The sequence below is a fragment of the Convolutriloba macropyga genome, unplaced genomic scaffold (assembly GCF_964194025.1).
Source record: "Convolutriloba macropyga unplaced genomic scaffold, txConMacr16.3 SCAFFOLD_2161, whole genome shotgun sequence".
Classification (NCBI taxonomy): Eukaryota; Metazoa; Xenacoelomorpha; order Acoela; family Convolutidae; genus Convolutriloba; species Convolutriloba macropyga.
The window spans coordinates 10,575-21,671 of NW_027452130.1; the positions used below are offsets into that span (position 1 = coordinate 10,575).

The 11,097-nt window shown below is 37.2% G+C and overlaps 2 non-coding genes across 2 annotated transcripts; one reads left to right on the forward strand and one right to left on the reverse strand.

Moving 5' to 3' along the window:
- Nucleotides 1–4,210: 4,210 nt before the first annotated feature.
- On the reverse strand, nucleotides 4,211–4,402 carry LOC142357230 (U2 spliceosomal RNA). Its single transcript, XR_012761577.1, has one exon. It is a non-coding gene; the product is annotated as a U2 spliceosomal RNA (small nuclear RNA).
- Nucleotides 4,403–8,120: 3,718 nt separating this feature from the next.
- LOC142357231 (U2 spliceosomal RNA) lies at nucleotides 8,121–8,307 on the forward strand. The gene has a single exon (XR_012761578.1). It is a non-coding gene; the product is annotated as a U2 spliceosomal RNA (small nuclear RNA).
- The last annotated feature ends 2,790 nt before the right edge of the window (nucleotides 8,308–11,097 follow it).

The window sequence follows — 11,097 nt, forward strand, 5'->3', positions numbered from 1 at the left end:
ATATTAATCGCCTTCGCTCTGAAGGACGTTTTTATTTACAGATAGCGTTCATCTTATCTCGAATTGTTTTCAAAGAAACTGGAACTTTATTCTCACACAACAAAATTCGGTACACTTTTAAGTGTTTTAAGGAATGCTTCACAACAAGTGATTGCTGCCCTTTTTTACAGATTATCTCAAATTTTTCATGATTCATTTCAAGAAGTGTTCCTTGACGAAAAACATCTAAAGTGGTTAAAAGCGTTCCGAGCTATTAAAACGTTGTGTAGCAGAAGACACAATTGGCGTAAGCGCTGAGTTTCATTCCACTACACTTCTTAATCTGATTGCAACCTTCAATTTGTTGTAGCAGAGGTTCAATACCAAGCACAAACAAAAGGGACTCTGACTGGGTTCCCTTGTCTAACTCCTCTTCGAATGCACAATTTTTTGGATAAGAATCCATTGATTTCAACCATAGATGTCAGATTATTATAAATTGATCTAGTTAAACTCAAGAGACTGCTCCTATTTTTTGAGTAGTTTGAAAAAATTTTCTCTGTCTATTTTCATCAAATGCCTTGCAGAATTCTACTGCATAAAGACATGCATCGGATTGCTTGGTTTCTAAAGCTCAATTTGGCAGTTTTATCAACGATGTTATTTGACTTTTTGGGAAGTATTTGTTGCTTTTTAATAATGCCTATCAAAAAACTGAAAGGAGCTGCCAGGACATGCGATACAATCTTTCTATCAGTAATTATTAAACTAATAGTCTAAAATCTTTCGGTTTATCGGCCTCCTGAGTCTTAGAAAGTACTTTGACGATGGCGAGATGGTAAGATTCAGGCACATCTCTGCTCTCTAAAAAGAATAATTTAAAATTTCTGCAAAACTTTTACTGACAAATTTGTAAAAATTGTTCGTCAAACCGTCGCGACCCGGGCATTATCAGAATTAAACTTTTCAATTGTTCTCTCAAACTCTGCTATATTTAGAGGTTCACAAACTTGATCTTTGGGATTCTCGCCTATCCTATTTATCTTTGCAATTTTTTTTAATAATGGCTTTGTACTCCATCTGGTTTCTTCAAAGCATAGAGGTCTCGATAAGAACTTGCGGACTCAAAAAGAATCTCATCATCAGAGTCAGTTAGCGGACTTCGTAAATTTAGTTAGGCTATTGGTTGTGTTACTTCTTGCCAGTAATTTGTAAGGGCCGCTGAGTCCGCCTCCTTAACATCTAAATATAAGCTTTTGATGCGGGAAAGCATTTTCGTTAAGGCTTGTATTTTAATTTGACGCAAAACATCTGTGGTTTCCTCAAGCAAAATTTCAAGTCCTTTCTTTTCTCATCTAAGCCATTCATGTTTGACACTTATACTCTTCGATTCCTAAATATTTATATAGCTGAGAGTTGTGCGCAGTCTACTTTCTCAGCAGTCGTACCAATTAGCATCAATTTCTTGCGATACCAAAAAGTTCTCAAATTCAGCTTTAATAAGCTTTTTATGGGCATAAGAACACTCTCATTTAGTTTGCAGTAACTCTGTCCTATCGATTTCTCCATATCTTCGTTCGTTATTTTCAGCAGTGTTTCGTCACTGAGGTCAAAAGAATTTAAGGCAACAGTGGTGAAAAACTCCGGTATATTTGTGAAAATATATTATATTCTAGAAGATTCAAAATCACTCCTGCAGAAATGCGTGTTTTGTAAGTTGTTCAGGACCAGGCCGATATCAGTTAACCAGAAAAACACCAGTACACTATCTTGTACTAATTTAAAATTAATGAAGCATTGATCGTTACAGCGAATATTGTCGCTAGTTGCACCTCTCTAGCTTTCAATTGCCTTAAAGTCTCCTTAAACTACTAAATTATCAGTGATAAAAACATGGTGGTTAAGAGTTGACGTCAATTGTAGAATATAGGACGAAAAATTTTTTGGCCGACAGTAAAAATTGCACAGAAGATTCTAAGAGAATTGACTCCAGTCTGTTCTACAAGAGTCACATTGAGACCATTTCTGTGTAAAATCATCAAACCTCTAACATTTTGAACGAATCTCGAGAAGATGAACTTAAATAGTAGTATTCTATGACGTTCAAAATATCATTGTTCCTTGCTGCTAGTTTACACTCCTGCTGCATTACAATGGCTTCACAGTTATTTGTTAGCCTTCTGAGTTGCGTTATGACCTCAACTGGTTTCTCAGGTTTGTTAATACCATTCACGTTCAACGAAAAGAACGTTAAGTTTCCGCTAGAGAATCTCATCTTGATTCCATAAAACTAATTTCTTTCTTATTTTTTTCTGTCTAAAGTCGAAATGCTTGGAGATTTTATAAGGATTGATTGGCTTTTGCTGTTCCGGTTAATAACTGTAAAAAAAATAATTGTCTGAGACATTTCCCCTTCACAAAGAACCTCTTCGTCACTTTCCAGCTTAACCTCAGATCGATTTTCGGAATGTTTGAGTTCCTTGGTAAATTAGTTTTTTCAGCTTTGAGTGCCTCTCCATTGTTGCTCAGAGCAGGATTGTACTGTTTTGCTTGTCTAGAATTTTCAATGTTCAATTGATTATGCTCTTGGTTTCTTTGCGTCAGTTTGGCTTTATAGCACCACTCTTGGCTTTGACCTTGAACGTTAAAGAACAATGGTGTAATAAAGGTACTGGAAAAGAGATCGGGATCTCATTCAACTGAGAAGGGTTTTCACGAGTTCTTTGTTCAAAGGACCGCATTTTCAGCTCACATTCTGATTCAGTGCTATTAGCAACAATCTGAAGAGAGCTTTTTCCTTTGAAAAGTATTCCATGCTCAGTTTCCTCAATAAGTCTTTTCAGCTTTTTTGTAGGCCCCACGGTTTTTGGCAAGCTTGATTTCTTCAATGAGTTTTTTCGCAGGGCAATACAAAGAAAAATTTGAAACCTTTGAGTTAACAAACTTAGAATACAACGTTCCGACCTCATTCATGTAGCTTCGTCTTATTTGGTTTTGCCCTTCTTGGTAAGGAAAGACAGTTTTACCGAGCAGTTCAGCACCGTCTAAACAAAACTTGCCGCAAATACTTTGCGTTTCAAGAGGGCCAGTGACTAAGAGATTGCGCAAGTTTTTGCCACGAAATTGAGTGAAAGCTTTTCAAATAATAAAACAAGATTTAAGATGGTTCGGAAAGCACGCCATAATAGCACTCATGCATTACTTTGAATCGGATAGTAGCACAGAGTGTGATTGGAAAGAGGCAGTAGTGAGAGGGGGTATTAGTTTTAACTCAGTAAAAGTAAGGCTCCTCTCACAGTTTTGAGGTTATTGATAGCATGGTTTATCATGCTTGGTGTTGGTGAAGTTGCCATCGAACTCTGCTTCGCCTCTGGTAGCTCGTAGATAGTTCATTTCCTTGGTGCTTAGTTGTACTCATCAGGCTCAATTCCAGTTGGTGTTGCGTCATGATATAAGGTCTTGTTTAGTTGGTTGCTATCTTGTCCTTGCATGAGATGATGTTTCGTAACAATCTCCTGTTGTGTGGTTTGATGGTAAATAATCTTGATGTAACAAGTCTTAGGAGTTGGCAAAGTTGGCCTGACTTTCTTCAATACTAATGCAAGAAGAATTTCAGGCTGAAGAGCTGTTGTTTAAAAGCACTTGAGTAAAATACGAGAAAAGGGAAATTAACCAAAAGAAGTCTAAAAAAATTCATGCAAAAATGTTGAAAAGGCTCTGAACTAAGATAAAGTAAAAACAATTTTTTTGACGACGGAAAAGACAACAGGACAAGTCTTGACCTGAACTCAAATGATCTATTACTGACAAAATAAAAAACTAGACTAAATATTGACTATGAATTGATTGAGAAAACCATTTAGGAAAAATCCGATCGTAAAATTTAAAAAAATAACTTTCAAAATTAAAGTTAAATTGCAGCGCGTGGACTAGAAAAAAAACGCGAGAAAAAATTTTTTTCAAACGCTGTTTTCTGTCTCTACTTTAAAGTTAGAGTGAAAAATTTCACACCGCTAAACCATTCTCTTTTTGACCCCACTTCCTGCTTCGGCGAGACTAAATTCGTCACTTCAATCTGGTTTCAAAATCATGAAAATATGTGAACAGATAAAAAAGACCACACCTCAATGCATTTCAGAATCTCTTTCTAACTCTTTTCTACAGTTGCAGGAGCAGATAAGGGATTCTGTTCAGCGGAGAATGTTTACTCGCATACTTACAGTTTCGAATGTTTTGATGGACCGTACCCGGCGGTAGTGTAGGACCGGGACGATCCGTGCACCGACTGAAGCTAGCTTCTTTGTCGGATCCGAGGATCAAAAAGCAGTTTAATATTGGTGCCAGGCAATGCCCGACATGCCAGATATTAAGCTGACAAGAACAGATACTACACATGATCTTAGCCAAAAGGCCGAGAAGCGATGATCCGTCAACGATCTACTGATGTTTTGAAAGGACTATCTGATAATTGTCAATCAAGTGCATGTCGCCCGACGTCCGAGTACTTTCAACGTTTTGATCAATCTCTCTGTCTCATCACAATCGGAAGCATTTCACAAAATTGTTGCAACTTTTTTGACAGATAGGTTTCAACAAAGGCTAACTCAACATCTGCCGTTTGTGGTCTCAAATTCGGATCCCTTGACTTTATTAAGCACTTTGAATGATACCAAGTTCTCGGTCTCAAATGTGGTGCCAAGTCCTGTGTAGTCTCTAAGTACCTTATTTGGTCAATTTGTTAGTGCTCAATTATACGCGTAGGTCCATTTGGTAGTTGGTCTACTGCCGATTTCGGTCTATATAGGTCTCTAAGGCCTGCCATTCAAATTGGTTGAGCTGGTAAATGTACAATTAACGCGTATGAACAAGTTTTGAACTAATTGAAATCGCGTAATTTTTGATATTTGTTAGAGTATCGTGACATCCTGCAGCTTTGGTTGACGAAAGAATTATCGAAAGAGAGTCATAATTTATGTACGCAAATTCCAGCGAAATTCCAATGTTTTTAAAAAAAACTGTTGTAAAAATGAACTTTTTTTTAGTACAATCACTGTTTGAGGAACATACAAAGTCAAAAAACGTTAAGGGAAACAAGTACCTGTCAGTTTTGATTATCGGCGGTTCCGATGCTTCTGAAGTTTTTGTTCAACAATAGAACTGCGCTAAAAACGAAGTCAAGAACTGCGCTAAAATCGATCGACAGCAGAGCGGTCAACTTATGTCGAGGATTTCGCCCGTGCGTGTGTCTAACCCAATATGTTTTGAAGACATTTTTCAAAACCTCAAGCTGATCAAAGGTTATTTAACTGCACTTAGTACGCTGTTACCTTACAGCCAGAAAACGGTGACGTCATGGCCTAACCATTTTTAGTCTGCGTTGAATTTTAGATCGGAAATCAGATTTCTATAAATCAAAGCTTTAAAATCGTGGTCAGTAACAATTTAAACCAGGAGTCTCAAAATATAATGAAAAGGTTATATGATAGAACGGGTCTTTCCCATTGTAGCCCCACCCAACTTAGTGGTCCGATACCATACAGCCCCGAATTATTGTAAATATACCATAAGGGGGGGGGGTGCTACAGTTTAGTGGGGGGTAGCTATAATGGGAAAAACCCAATAGAAGTACCTTTTGCATTCAAATTGTGGAAAAAGTATTTATGTAGCTTGGGTTTCAATTGGTGAAATGAAGGAGCAGTTTTGTCAGGTGTCTGTTATCTAGCAATTGAGCGAATCATATATCGTTGAATACAGAAACATTGACCCTTCTAGTTTCAAAAAGATCGCACTAACAGATCAAAATGACAAAGATGTTTTTGTCGTCAAACGCCAATTTGCCCCATTTAATTTGCTTAAATAATGGTTAAAACTCCGGGCAGAAACCTCCCAACAGTTTCATCGGGCGTTTTGTGCTCTGGTTGAAGAATATTTGGTTTATGTACATGATAGATGAAAATTTTTTGTCCAATTTAGTTTACTTTGGTTTCAGCCAGCTTTTCGATCAATTGAAAAGAACCTGAAAATGATAATCATCCAGACAACGCCAGAAATCAAAGAATGAGCCAAAAACGGTCTGTTTAAACAAAACAACTGTCATATTAGGGAATTATTCAGTATTCAAAAATCCTTTTGATTGGTTGCTTAAATGCCATGAATTATGATGCCGTAGCATGGTGACGTGTTGAATGCCAAGACGTACTGAGTAAATGTCAAATGGCTGAAATTCTTGGGCAAAATGATAATTAAACAAATAAAGTGTAGATCTGGGTTTTTTCACAAGATGGCTTGCGGGGTACAAGTTGCTTCCGGCCAACTTGGACCTGGACTCTGGGCCTGCATAAACACTATTGAAAAGCGTTCCTAAGAACTCAAAAAAAGCAACTTCGGTGTTTGCTGAAAGTTATCGCTTTTTACCATGATAAGTGTTACTAACGGCCCACCCGGTAAAACTGTTTCGTTCACTTCTTGTATAGAAAAAGCTTAGGGGTTCCTTGCGGGGCTGCTGATTCCCACTTGGTGCCAAGATATCACCTTCGCAAAAAAGAGGTGTACACATTTTTGGTCCCATCAAGTAACATTTTTTCAGATACGTTTAAAAATTGAATTGTCTTTAGTTCTGAATTCTTATAGCTAAAATCAACATAAATGAGTTACAGCCTACTATTCGTTGCAAAAAACCATCCACGGGTTGTGATAAGCTACCATTCAGTACAGAACAGTTGTTCATATAAATCTCAGAGGTGTATAAAAAATGCACAGAGGTGTATAAGCCTCTACGAGCACCGGTTGCTTAGAATAAGTTTTCTTTCGCTCTTTTTAGTCATATTGGAAGCTAATGTACTCATAAATAAATGCAACATTAATAAAAGGAGATGATTTTTCCGTTTTAAGTGACTTTGATAGTAAAATTATTATTACGATAATAACTAAATGATCAAAATTCCTATTGTTCCAGTCTTCATGTTAATGAAAAATACGATAACAGTGTGCGTCAAGATTCCGCCAACTTTCAATTAGTTCATCTGAATCCTAAGTAGATGTTACTTCTACGATGGCGGGCTTAAACAGTTTTAATTAAGTACTTTCGCTCTCCGTTTATCGTTACATGCAATGCTGAGCATAAAAAGTATTATATGCTGAAGGTATCAAGCGCGGTGGTTTTGTTTTTCTTTTTTTCTACTTCTATATCAGACAGAAATTTTAGATAGTGGTGAACCATAAGTTCTTGAGCAAATACTCCGATGCTCATCAGTTAATCGCTTACGCCGTCAAAAAGTCAAACTAATTATGTTTATATAATTTTGTTGCATCTAGAAAACCAAAAAATTACTGCACCACGTTATGTGATTACTCAAAGTTCAATTTGAGAAAATTTTAAAACAGATCGAAATTACTAAAAACTAGAGCATTATATAGATAAGCGTACAACAAAATCATTTCTGACTCAATCTAATGCAATTATTTAGAAAGGCCAATTGCAAATTGAAAGGCAGTGTTTGAGTACTTCAGCAAATATTTTTGCCGGAAGATTAGCACGATCAATTGCATAACACAATACAATGGCTCCTGGAAAAAAAGGTTGTAATCAAATATTCTTTAAAAAATCTAATGCAATTATTTAGAAAGGCCAATTGCAAATTGAAAGGCAGTGTTTGAGTACTTCAGCAAATATTTTTGCCGGAAGATTAGCACGATCAATTGCATAACACAATACAATGGCTCCTGGAAAAAAAAGGTTGTAATCAAATGTTCTTTAAAAAAGAGAATGCCGAAATCTTTTTTAATGCGAAACAACCACCAAAACTTTTGCAAAACAATGCTTTGGAATTAAATTTGTCGTCAAAAAATCAGTTTGCGAGATCTGATTAGAAATTTTTATTTTTTATCGAAAGGTCGGCAAGGGATGAGTTGACTTATCTTTTTAACTTGACTACTGTTCCAATTTTGGCGGTCTATTCTCGTATCACCGCAGAACCGGAGCCAAAATTCAAAATCTTGAGGCCTGCAAAAATTGCTCAACTATAATAGGTCAAAATGCAATTGAGGAAACCTTAAAGAACATCAAAGAAATGTGGGGCAGTTGATTTGGTTGCCACTCTTAAATTGGCACCATCGAAGGGCAGGATCTCATCGCCGTGGTCATCGCTTCTCGGTCTTTTAGCTAAGATCTTCTGTAGCATCTGTTCTTGTCAGCTTAATATCTGGCATGTCGAGCACCAATATTAAACTGCTTTTGGATCCTCGGATCCGACAAGACAAAGAAACTCGCTTCCGTTGGTCCACGGGGCATCCTGGTAGTACACTACCGCCGGGCACGGTCCATGAAAATAATTGGAAATCAACTGTATTCTTTATCAACTACAAGTGTTGCACTCCACTTCAGCTAATAATGTTGCTCCAGCAACCGTAGAGGCGATTTGAAAGAGAATTGGGTTCTATTCTGTTTCTCCCTCCTTAGCTTAGTGAGCATAAATTTTTTATGACCCCCAGGCGCACGTGCTTTTTCTTAAATAGTAATGCGCTATATAACAACATAAAATTTGTAACTGGGGGTCATAAAAAACACTGGGGGGGGGGGCGAAACAGAATAGATCCGAGAATTGTCCTAGGCGGTTTTCTTTTTATAGAGCTGTTGCAGTCTTTCCATGATTTTTTAAGTTAAGCTAAAATGATAATTTCGAATCACGCTGAAATAAAAAAATGGATAAAAAAGCGCACGTTTTTTTATTGCTAATCTTTTGAGTCGAACTCAAATTGACAAACGTTTTCTTTGAGTTTTAGTTAAGATGCGGTACGTTGATTCTGATTTTTGTTTTTTTAATGGTCGGATTCTTCTCTAAATGGTTTTCCCAATCAATTCACAGTCCAATCTTATTTTTTTTGTTTTGTCAATCTGTTTTTAGGTCAAGTTTTGTCCTGCAAGGCTTATCATTTCGTCAAATGAAATCTGTTTCGCTTTAATTAGCTCGCAGAATTTTAACATTTTGCCAGAATTTGTTTTTAATTCTCTTGCCTAATTTCAATTTCATCTCATTATTGCGGTCAAAGTCGTTTAATATTTTGTTTTTTGTTTTCAAGAGGAAAGTTTTTTCGATTTTAGCGTTATTGAAAGATAAAGAACATGCATGTTCTATTATGCAAGTGTTTCTCAACAAAATAATGCACGAGGTAAAAAATATATGCACGATCACTAAAAAAATACAAACTATAAACAAACTTAAAAACGAAAAAAGATAATCCCACAAAAGAAATAGAAATTGCTTTGGATACCATCATAAAAGCAAATGACCAAGTCGCTGGAGCAAAACATGAGACTCTTTGTTCTAGAGCCTAGGAAACATGGACAAGTAAAATTGTCGACAATACTGGCAATGATTCTTTTACTTACCTACTTATAAATGTGACTGCAACAAATTTTTTGCAACCCAAAAAGCATCGAGCAGCCAAACCAAAACTTGCACTAAGATTAAACAAGCAATTAGTCAAGTTGTACGAGAATTACGTTCCCCGGCCGTAGGTAGTCGATCAAAAGCGTACTACTAGTTGTCGGCTGTAATCAGTACGCATATATATGGTAAACGTAATCGAAACATCAAATAAAATTGAAGTACAGAATTACTGCCGCGCATCTCCACGCTCCGAAACAATGGAAAGAGCAAGAGAAGTGGAGACTGCGAATAATCTTACCAAAAGTTGCACAGGAAAGGGAACAGCCAGGAAGCATCCGACTGCAAATGTAGGTACGACATTCGGGGCGACACTTTTGATCCAGACAAAATTATGAGAACAAACTCACCCCCCAAGGCTCTTAATTTGTCCATATTTGGACAAAAAGTTGCAGAGACTGTCCAAGAGAGACCTGCAAGCATTATACTCTGAACAATCCAAAATAGCTATTGAGTATTTGAGATCGTCTGTTAAAATTGCGCACGAGATATCAAGTGAAACTTTTGAAGAAGAGCTGAAAGCGCAGTTTAACTGCAATACAGGGCCAATTAATAGGCCAACTATTCGTCCAAAATGCAACTTGGCAGCAGACAAAGCTAACCGAACTTTCGAATTAGCCGAAATGAAAAAGGACCTAAAGCATTGGGAATCGGTGCCGTGTCCCCTTGACTGGACGGACAAGCAACTTTCGCAAAATATTAGGTTCGCTAGAATTTGCTGGACGGGTAAAATCAAAATGGATGCACAAAAAAGCATCAATTTCATGGAATTCTTACTTGTCGCCCCACTATTTAGTAAAACTGCGAAGTATCAACCGGGAGATGACAAACTTTTAAAGATTTTTCGACCAAATGCATTGGCAAATGTGAGCTTCAAGCTACTAACGTCAATTTTGGCATCAAGGCTTTCCAAATGGCTGGAAGTTAATAAAAGCATAGCATGGTCTCAGCTAGCAATTTTGAACAGAAATGGAGTTATAGACCAATCTTTCTTCATCAACTCTGCGCTGCAGTACACAAAATTAGGTACGTTTTTTGATTTGTCGGACGCTTTCAACATAATCTGTAATCAAATACTAACAAAAAGGATAAGAGATAGTGGTTTTCCGGTATGGATAGTACGTATAGTTCAAAATCTGTACAACTGCTGCGTACTTTTTCACAGTTGAGAGAGAGCTTCTTCGCGATCCAATTTCAATCAAATGAGGTGCTGAGCAGTGATGGCGCATGTCTTCAGTCCTTTAAAATTTTTGCATAAATGCAAAAATGAAGCTGCGGCGGATACCGGTGGCACCTGTCTGGGATATATGAACAATCTGCAAATAATCCTCTCGGACGCCAACTATCATCAAATTGTCCCTCACAAAATCACTGAAACCACATTTTCCCTCCATATGATTTTTGAAACAAAAAATATGGGGTCATGGATATAAACCACATTTTAAGCCACGGCAAACAACAAGTACCTAGCATCTGGGCTAGCAAGGAAAAGATTGTGGGCTTGAAAGATGCCTTCAATTTAGTAAAAGCCGACAGTTTCAGGCAATGGCAACGTTTCACTCGCAGGAGTCACACCGCCTCTTAGAAACAATACCAAAACCCCTACAGCAGCCAAATTCGTAATCGTATATAACCGTTTTGGTTACCATATTTTAGACTTGAATTTCCGCAC